This window comes from Berghia stephanieae, chromosome 10 (assembly GCF_034508935.2).
Source record: "Berghia stephanieae isolate SIO BIC M18660-M18661 chromosome 10, UCSD_Bste_1.3, whole genome shotgun sequence".
Lineage (NCBI taxonomy): Eukaryota > Metazoa > Mollusca > Gastropoda > Nudibranchia > Aeolidiidae > Berghia > Berghia stephanieae.
The window spans coordinates 36,271,131-36,282,287 of NC_088369.1; the positions used below are offsets into that span (position 1 = coordinate 36,271,131).

The 11,157-nt window shown below is 36.2% G+C and overlaps 1 long non-coding RNA gene across 1 annotated transcript in view; it reads right to left on the minus strand.

The window, feature by feature from the left end:
• Nucleotides 1-8,913: 8,913 nt before the first annotated feature.
• The window catches only part of LOC144981061 (uncharacterized), a 7,203-nt gene continuing 4,959 nt past the window's right edge, over nt 8,914-11,157 (minus strand). The window contains exon 2 of the long non-coding RNA XR_013646999.1: nt 8,914-11,157. This exon is cut by the window's right edge and continues 2,356 nt beyond it. This is a non-coding gene — a long non-coding RNA (uncharacterized LOC144981061).

Here is an 11,157-nt window from a genome sequence, read left to right on the forward strand (position 1 = left end):
TTTCTTGGGTGCTTTAATTGTTATTCTTGAACTTTTTACCATCCCATTTTCTCCCTTTTTACTGGCACTGATATGACCTAAATGTGTTGCAAGCGCCGTAAAACCCTTAAAACAAAAACATACTACTACTACTACTACTACTACTACGACAACGACGACGACGACTACTACTACGACGACTACTACTACTACTTCTACTACTATTACCACCACCACCACCACCACTACTACTACTACTACTTCTACTACTACTACTACTACTACTACTACTACTACTACTACTACTACTACTACAACTACCATCCCATTTTCTCCCTTTTTACTGGCACTGATATAACCTAAATGTGTTGCAAGCGTCGTAAAACCCTTAAAAACAAAAGCAAAAAAAAAACCGTTCAAGTTATTGGTCGATTGTTATAGTCGACGAACTGAATCGTTAATTAATTAATTACCAATACCAGAGTGACGCATTGCGTCACATCTAAACAGTCTATCATTCCCGTTCATTTTAATATTCTTTATATGAACGAAAACTGTCGCAATTGCCGTTTGACCTTTTGCATTCTAATGACATATTTTCCTTTTTTGTTTTATTCCAACTTTTGAAAATCATATAAATAATGTAGATATTGTGTATTTTGATTAAAATTAAAATATTAATATGAAATAGATTAAAATCAAAGATGTGGACAAGGTTCTTGTTTTTAGACAATGCTTAATTAAGAAACGCCAGAATGAAATTGCAATCATATTTGTTTTGTTTTCTTTTGCTTTTGTGTAGATTTTTAAAAAATATTTTCATATTGATAAGGCTGTACATTTTTTGTTTCAATAATATTATGTTATTAATCCTGCTTTATAGATCATTCATTCATTGTTAAGATTGAAATGGTAAGCATGAAACACTGACGCTTTGGGTTAAACAAAAATTTGACTTGGACATTTCTGTTCTGTTTGGTTTTTTTTTTTTTTTTTTTTTTTTTGGTTTTTTTTTTTTAGTGAGAAAATGTGAATATTAACTTGTATACATAACAGTGGACTTTTCATAAAGTCAACACTCTTAATTTTAAGCCATCAGCTCTTGTTGGTCCCAATTGAATACAATAGTCTGATGTCACGTAGACCAGCAACGGCGGCCATCGTGGTTCTAAACAAAGAAAATCGGTACTTTTTATTCTTCATGCTAGCTAGAACTTTTCATATGTCTTGTGATCAGAATGTGTAAAAGTCAAAACATGATCAGAGTTATAATGGGTTTTTTTCCTCTGGGTACGCCTTTATGCTCGTCGGAGAATTATTTCATAAGGGCGTCCGACATTGTTCCGATAGTTTAGAGCCAGCTACTAAGTTACCATGTGTCATTACGAAGGAAGTGACGTCACGACTGTTGAAGCGTATTGCGGTTCTTCAATCCAAGTATGTTCCATTGATAATGGTTAAAGACAATCTTGCTTAAAGTCAACCATTCTTTCTTATCCAATGGTGTTGGCTTTATCGGCAGGATTCTACTGTAAGAAAGTTGGATTTTTTATTTTTTTAAATTTAATTATGAGACATGTTTGTAGTTCCGCCCTATTTATCAAATGTATATATATTTATTTTTTATTTTTTTAATTCTTCAGGATTATATAATTTTAAAACTTCAAACCTGACACATACGGTAAACATTGTTTTAATAAAAAATAAAAAATAAATTCCCTTTATTCATCCCCATGGGGAAATTTTTCTTTAGGGTCTATTCCAAGGGAAGACTGGAATAACCTAGGCGTCGGCCGCAGAAGCGCCACAAAGCTAGGGCGAGGTGACTTGCTCAAGGCCACACAGCGCAGAGGCGGCTGATCGAACTCGATACCTTTCGTGTATGAACCAAAGACCGTACCGCTGAGCCACGCTGCCTCTTCTCTTTCAATATTAATTGACCTCATACAGTTGACGTGAGGGGGAAAGGGGGGGGGGGGGGAATAGGGGGAAAAAACTGAATGTTTTCTCTCATTTGTTTTTTTGTTTTTTTTTTTTTGTGTGGTTTTTTTTTTTTTTGTTTGTTTTTGTTTTTGTTTTTGTTTTTTTATAATTCTTTTTTAAAGGAATTCTTAAAGAATAAAATGACACTCAATTTGGATTAGCTCTTGTGAACTTTAGTATTGATTTGTCTTATCTTGTTTTTGAGGAAGTTTTTAAAGAATGAAAGGACACTCCATTTTTGTTTTAGCTTGTATAAAACTTAAATACGTATTCATTTATCTCATCTCATCCTGTTTTTAAGGAAATTGTAAAGAATGATACGACACTTTATTTGTACCCTCAAGTAAGAACCTCAATCATCTTATCTTGTTTTTGAGGAAGTTCTGAAATAATGAAATAGCTTTCCTTTGGCTTTAGCGCGTATGAACATTATTAGTATTTATTCATTTTATCTTGTTTTCTAGGAAGTTGTTGAAGAATGAACTGCTGGGTGGGGTTCCTGACCTCCCATAGGCAGGGAGGTACTTGCTGTGTCTTCTGTACCCCTATATCCGTTTCCCAATTGCTTTCTGTCCTTCTCTTGGAATGAGATTACTTAGTCTTGTCCTGACCCTGGCCGGATACCCTGACTGGGAGGGAAACAGTCAAATGTATCGTTAGTTTTGGGAGATGGTATTTTTTTCTTTGTAAATAATATCTCTTTTATGCACTGTATTATCTTTTGTTTATGTATTATATATGATGTGTAAACATTTGAGTGTATTCCTCTCAGTGGGGACCTGCGCTTGTTTCTGGATGAGACTTTTAGGTGATCTCAAACTAAGTACTTTGATGGTGTACACGCTCTTGGAATCTGCATCTGATCCCTATTTGAACCAATTCCCCTTTGTCTGCCTTATTCTTGGGTGCTTTAATTGTAATTCTATAACTTTTTACTATCCCATTTTCTTCCTTTCCACTGGCGCTGATCTGACCTCAATGTGTTGCAAGCGCCATAAAACCCTTAATAACAATTTTTTTAAAAATAAAACAAGAATGAACTGGCCCTTAATTTGAATCCACATAAAGTCCACTTCTGCTTGAAGTCAGCGTCTCTTGTTGGTCCCAAATGTTCTATTCTTTAATTTAAGTAAGTGTTTTCCATTGATAATGGATAAATTCAACCTATCTTAAAGTCGACCAATCTTTCTGGTCCGGCGGTGTTGAATTTATTAGGATTCCACTGTATTATCTGATAAAATCATTGATACATGATATTCATAAATCTTACCATAATAAGTTGAGGAAATCATGAGATTAATAATGAATCTCTGGAATCCCCACCTTTAAATAAAGATATAAATGATATATTCTATGCTTTTTTTTTATATTGTATATCTTTGAATTATCACACACACACACACACACACACACACACACACACACACACAAACACATCTTTTTACATACGACGTTCACAATTACAATCTTTTATATGATATTTGTAGCATGTTATCATCATCATCACCATCATCATCATCATCATCATCATTATCATCACCATTATAATACACAATACGTTCCTATGAGTAGGGATAGCACCATATTACAACAATATCAATATTGAACGATAATATGTGGAGATTCATTCAATGTGGAATAAAGTATAACAGAACAAGACGCTTTACAAAGTGATGATTGTGTTGTTGGTTTGTCTAAAACACTGATCATTTCCTTTTTTTTTTAATGAGCTTTTATATTGGTCAATATCTACTAAACGTGCTCAAAGCGCTTTACAAGGGGTCCCTGGCCAACAGCAACACTTAACATGTAGGACGTGGCATGTCGCCTGTTAGGCGATATTACAATGTTTTCGGACAGAGACAACGATGTTAACATACTCATTTTACACCTAAGTAAGGTGAGAGAATGTGAGTAAAGAGTCTTTTAAAAGGACTCGACTATGCGCCGAGCGAGGCTCGAACGCAGGATTTTCCGATCCGAAACCGAGTGTCATGCCACAAGACAACATAGCCGCACTTGATTTTCATTTACAATATGTGGCTTTGTGCTTTCGTCAGGGGTTCCCAAAAAATCTCAGTTGGTAGAGCACTCGCTTTACATGCAAAGGGAACGAGATCGATCCCGGATGAAGTTATGATATTTGGTTTAACTCCCATGTCCAACCACTGGGTGGAGGTTCCTGAGTATGCGCTTGGCTAAGAAGCTCATAACATTGCCATCCGGAAGTATAACGGACCAACACACGATACTGTGTGTATCCATGAACGTTTATAGTCAGGTTAATACAGTTCAGTGAGCATTACTCATAAACGCGGATGGCAAAAAACAATAACAAAGACCTGAGTGACGTCATCTTCGAACGATCTATTAAGATTTCTACACTATAAAAAACATAAGAATAAGGATTAAACATGCAAATTTGTCACAATGAGGAACATTTTTTCAAGTATTTTTTCTCCAGTGAGGCGAAGCGCTGAATTCTTTTTCATGGCATGAGACGAATAGCAATATTGTCAATAGATTGCCCACAACCAGGAACTCAGAATGAAGACGACAAATTAATAATTATATTATTTTGATTATGCACCTCTTGTATTTGAAAACTGCGGTTCCTTTGAAAGGTTTTACTCTCCAAAAATGACACGGATAAAGAAGTTTAGATTCAGTGACATTTCACATAATCACATTCACCCCATTTTTTGCCATACGTTTATGAGTAATTCTCACTAAACTGCATTAACCAGACTGCATGCGTTCCTGGTTACACACAGTTTTATGTGTTGGTTTGTTATACTTCCGGATGGCAATGTTGTGAGCTTCTCAGCCAAGCGCATACTATCTATACGTGCGGCTATGTGGTCTAGTGGTATGACACTCGCTTTCGGATCGGAAGGTCCTGGGTTCGAGCCTCGCGCTCGAAGCATAGTTGAGTCCTTGGAAAAGGCTCTTTACTCACATTCTCTCACCGTACTCAGGTGTAAAATGGGTATCTGGCCGTTAACAGCGTTGTTTTTGTCCGAAAAATTGTAATATCGCATAACAGGCGTCATGTCCCGTCCTACATGTCAAATGTTGCTGTTGACCAGGGACCCCTTGTAAAGCGCTTTGAGCACATTTAGTGCATATTGCGCTATATAAAGCTCATTTAAAAAAAAAAATTAAGATATAAAATAACAACCTATTGAAATTAATCCGGTCAAATCCACCCCCGACTTAAATGGGTTTATCAATATCAGTATTGGACAACGAGAATGGAGCAGCTATCCTATTTATATTATTATTATATGTAATTGTACTTGGATTTTAGAGGCAAATTAGGATTAAATCAAACCATTATTCTAATCGCTTAACAATGACACTCAAACTCAAACACACGAGCAGCTGTCACTAAACTTTCATTGGAGAAAATTATAATTGTACAGTTCGGCAAGATTATATCGGAAATGTAGAAAATATAAAAAAACATCAATGATTACAGTCGTGGCTTTCGTCGCCTGATATAAACCCAAAACATTCGTCATAAAAGAAGACGAAGATCATGAGGGAAAAATAATAGGCTTCAACAGTCGTGACGTCACTTCCCTCGTAATGGCGCCTAGCAAATTAGTAACTGGTTCTAAACAATGGCGGACGTAATTATGAAATATTTCTCCGACGAGCATAAAAGTGTAACCAGAGGAGAAAAACATTATAAATTTTAATCTTATCATGTTTTGACTTTTATACATTCTGGTCACATGACATGTGAAAAAGTTCTAGCCAGCATGAAGAATAAAACGTACCGATTTTTTGTTTGTTTAGAACCAAGCTGCTCGTTGCTGGGCGGACGTGACATCAGACTATTGAATCCAATTGTGAGTTGTAGTCAATAGCTCAACCAATAGAATCATTTGCTTCCTTGAGCACTTCTAACTACAACTCACTGTTCACTTTAATTTGGTGATCGTCGTTTTCTTTCGGGCCTTAAGTTAACGAAAGTGACGTCACAGCCAAAACAGTAATACAGAAACAGGAAACATCAGGAGTGCCAATAAATAGAATGAAGTTGACGTCACTCAGGTCATTGCCATCCGGAAGTAGAACGGATAAACACACAAAACTATGTGTAACCTCGAACGTTTATAGTCTGGTTAATCCAGTTTATTGAGAATTACTCATAAACGCGGATGGCAAAAAGCAATAACAAAGACAGGAGTGACGTCAACTTCATACTATCTATAGGGTTTTTATTGCAGACGATCGTGGCCTTCGTAAAGTTATAGCCTGACACTGACCAAAAAACATGAAGTCAAAATGCCAGTCTTTTGCCACAAAAGAAAACAAATCGTGAGTTGAATTCAAAAGTTCAACGAATGGAATAACTTATTTCCATGAGCTCTACTAACGGTGCAAAAACCAAATAATGACGTCAAACTGCCAGTCCTTTTGGATTTCAGTGTCAGTCTATAGATAGTTCGAAGATGACGTCACTCAGGCCTTTGTTATTGTTTTTGCCATCAGCGTTTGTGAGTTGTTCTCACTAAACTGTATTAACCAGACTATAAAAGTTCATGGTTACACAGAGTTTGTGTGTTGGTCCGTTATACTTCCGGATGGCAATGTTGTGAACTCCTTGGCCAAGCGCATTCTATCTATAGCCTGACACTGAAACCCAAAAAGACTGGCATTTTGACGTCATTATTTGGTTTTTGCACCGCCTAGTGAGTTGTCGTTAGTAGTGCTCGTGGAAACAAGTTAGCTCTACTAACGGTGCAAAAACCAAATAATGACGTCAAACTGCCAGTCCTTTTGGATTTCAGTGTCAGTCTATAGATAGTTCGAAGATGACGTCACTCAGGCCTTTGTTATTGTTTTTGCCATCCGCGTTTGTGAGTTGTTCTCACTAAACTGTATTAACCAGACTATAAAAGTTCATGGTTACACAGAGTTTGTGTGTTGGTCCGTTATACTTCCGGATGGCAATGTTGTGAACTCCTTGGTCAAGCGCATTCTATCTATAGCCTGACACTGAAACCCAAAAAGACTGGCATTTTGACGTCATTATTTGGTTTTTGCACCGCCTAGTGAGTTGTCGTTAGTAGTGCTCGTGGAAACAAGTGGTCCCATTGGTTGAACTATTGAATACAACTCACGATTTGTTTTCTTTTGTGGCCAAAGACTGGCATTTTGACGTCATTTTTTGGTCAGTGTCAGGCTATAAGTTAACGATGGCTACGCTAGAATCCTCTAAGACTGGCAGTTTGTCGTCATTTTTTGGACAGTGTCAGGCTATAACTTTACGATGGCTACGATCTATGCTATACCATGTCAAGTCGATAAACGCCTTATCCAAGGACTCAACGACGTGCCCAATCGGGACTCGGGAACACAGGTAGGACGTTCCGATCCCAAGGCCAGTGTCATACCGACCCCAAGACCACAAAGCCACACTGTAAACGTTGTTTTGTTTTTGTTTGCTTTTGTTTTGTTTTGTGTTGATGGAGAAGCCTCTTTGCTGGAGAGTGAAAAAAGACTAGGTGTACGTTTGATAAAACCATCTATAGATGGAATGCGCTTGGCCAAGGAGTTCACAACATTGCCATCCGGAAGTATAACGGACCAACACACAAACTCTGTGTAACCATGAACTTTTATAGTCTGGTTAATACAGTTTAGTGAGAACAACTCACAAACGCGGATGGCAAAAACCATAACAAAGGCCTGAGTGACGTCATCTGCATACTATCTATTTAAAGATGGTATGCGCTTGGCTAAGAAGCTCATAACATTGCCATCCGGAAGTATAACGGACCAACACACAATACGGTGTGTATCCATGAACGTTTATAATCAGGTTAATACAGTTCAGTGACCATTACTCATTAACGCGGATGGCAAAAAACAATAACAAAGGCCTGAGTGACGTAATCTTCGAACTATCTATACACACACACACACATATATATATATATATATATATATGTATATATATATATATATATATATATATATATATATGAAAGAAAATTACTCGTCAATCGTATTGTATTATACGACGCTAAGCAATTTTATTGAAAAGACACGATCAGAATAGCTATTATAAATATTTTGATTATTTATTTGATTTTCAGCTGGCAAAAAGGCAACACTTTATAACAGATTAAAGTAGAAGTACATGATAATTGAAAAAATAATGATGACAATGATTGTATTGGTGACAATAATAATAATAATAATAATAATAATAATAATAATAATAATAATAATAATAATAATAATAATAATAATAATAATAATAATAATAATAATAATAATAATAATGATTATCATAATAATTATAATCATTATTATAATAATATTAATATTAAAAATGATGACGATGATGATGATGATGATGATGATGATGATGATGATGATGATGATGATGATGATGATGAAAACATCGCAAACAAAAAAGTTCACCCTACTGCGGTCCTCTTCGGTGACTGTAGGACACAATACAGTAAAATCCTTTGTAAATTAACACTTTCTTCTATTGTAAAAATCGGTATACATGATAATTTTTAACAATAGCTATCAATAGCTATCTGCAAATAATGCCAATTATGCCACATGCATGTTCCTATAATAACTGTTTAGAGTCGACTGGTCACATTTATGATTTACGTCTGTCCCGCTCATTCTCTTCGAAATCGAAATCGAAAGTTAGAGAAGGTAGCTTGTGAGACCAACGAATTTGCCTGAACTCAAACTTTTTAAAAAGGCATTCTAAATATAGAGTCAGAAGTTGGACTACAATCCATCTCTTGGTTTCCCCAAATAACTTGTTTTGTTGTTTGTTTTTCAGGGTTTCACAGCGCTTGCAACACATTAACTCTCTCCTTACCAGCCACTTTCATGATTTTCCCCAAAACTTCACACCGAACTAACACAAAAATATATTTTATCACTCAAACACAATAGCAGTAAGTTCTTGCCATACATAATATCTTTATTAAAACATGCTCTACACCACATTGTTCGTTTTCTTCAGATTTTATGATGTACAAAAGAAATTTGAATAAGAAAAATGTTGGTTGTATCGTAACGAATGTGACGATTTCCTATAGTTGGTAAGGAGAGGGTTAAGGCCATATCAGCGCCTGTAAAAGGAACAATACGAGATAGTAAAAAATTCAAGAATAACATTTAATGCGCCCAAGAAAAAGTAAGACAAAGGGGAATTGGTTAAAATAGGAAGACATATGTAGATTCCAAGAGCACTCTATCAAAGTACTTAGTTTGAGATCACCTAAACGTCTCATCCAGACACAAGCACAGGATCCCTCTAAGAGGAATACACTCTAATGCTTACAAATCATTCTATATATATAACACCAAAAAAAATTAATACAATGCTTAATAGTGAGATGAATTACAAGACAAAAAAATATCATCTGCCAAAAATGCTAACTATACATTTGACTGTTTCCCTCCCAGTCAGGGTATCCGGCAAGTGCCAGGACAAAACCAAGTAATCTCATTCCAAGACAAAGACAGAAAACATTTTGGAAAACAGATGTAGGGGGATAGAAGACACAGTAAGTGCCTCCCTACCCCTGCCCACTATGCGAGGTCAAGAACCCCACCCAGCCAAATAACCTGTCCCACGTTTCATAACTTAACTTAACAGAGAAATGATTTTTAAGTTTCTGATTCACAAATTGGTAATGAATGAAACGCGCTGTCAAACATCAAATTAATTGGTTGGCTCTTAGAAACATTTAGAGAGAGAGAGAGAGAGAGAGAGAGAGAGAGAGAGAGAGATAGAGAGTGTGTGAAATGAAAAAAAGAGGAAATAATTAGGTAAATAGCTATTTATTAATTGTTTCACTTTTACAATTCTCTCTCTTCCAGAGAGAGAGAGAGAGAGAGAGAGAGAGAGGGAGGGAGAGAGAAAGAAAGAGAGAGAGAGAGAGAGAGAGAGAGAGAGAGAGAGATTGTCTTATAATATTAATGTTAAAGAATATAATGGGCAGCCAAAAGGCATAATTAACATGTATTGATTGTCCAGAGACATTTTGATAGACGTTTTCTTATTTGTTAATGAATGGAACAATCTGTATGCAGCATAATTAATTTGTTGTCTCTAGAAACATTTTCAGAGGCGTTGTGTCTTATTTGTTAACGAATGGAACAATCTGTATGCAGCATAATTCACTGATTGTCTCTAGAAACATTTTGAGAGGCGTTGTGTCTTATTTGTTAACGAATGGAACAATCTGTATGCAGCATAATTCACTGGTTTTCTCTAGAAACATTTTGAGAGGCGTTTGTTAACGAATGGAACAATCTGTATGCAGCTTTATTAGCTGGTTGTCTCTAGAAACTGATAGAATGACTTTGTCTTGTATTTCAACTACTAAATGGATCAAGTTACCAAGAAAGATGGAAGAACAGTTCCCTGTTGGACGTTTGATCGCTTATCCCGACTAGACGGAGTTGTACTGACTTAGTTGTACTTACGTCTGCCCGGTCTACCCGTATCCTTCGTAAACTTATGGTCTGATATTAACCCCAACAATTCGTCACAGAAGAAGACGAAGCTCATGGAGAAAAAGATTAATTGTGGGTTGTAATCAATAGCTTGACCAGTTGATTCATTTGCTTCCTTGGGCACTTCTAATAACCGCTCACTTTTTACTTTCGTTCGGTGATCGTCGCTTTCTTTCGTGACGTAATTTTATTGGTCAGAATCAGGACTTTAGTTTACGAAGGCGACAGTCGGCCCCGCTCCTTCTCCCCCAACGAAACCGAAAGTAGGAGAAGACAGGGGCATGTGCTTAAATTGAGGGCTGGGGGTGAGGGAGGGGAGGGGTGTTCTAAAGATAAAGTTGTTGGACAGTTGGTTAGTTGATGAGAATGGAATTTGTAGTCACAGATATGAGAATTGGGCTTAATACAATTTTTCAAAGCGAAAAATAAATATTTATAAAATATTTTATTTGATTCTTTGAACTTTATATTTATTTTTGGATTTTTTTGTCCACCACAAAATGACACCAGATTGAAGCTATGACTTTGACATTAATTTGTGTTTCAGTCCAGGTACGCTGCCGTTTTATTAAAGAACAGGTATTTGCTATTTGATTAACATTGCATATTATAATGTGTTATTTTAAGCAACGGTAGCACGCATACTGACAAGAATGATTTTTTTTAAAAAACGTAGCT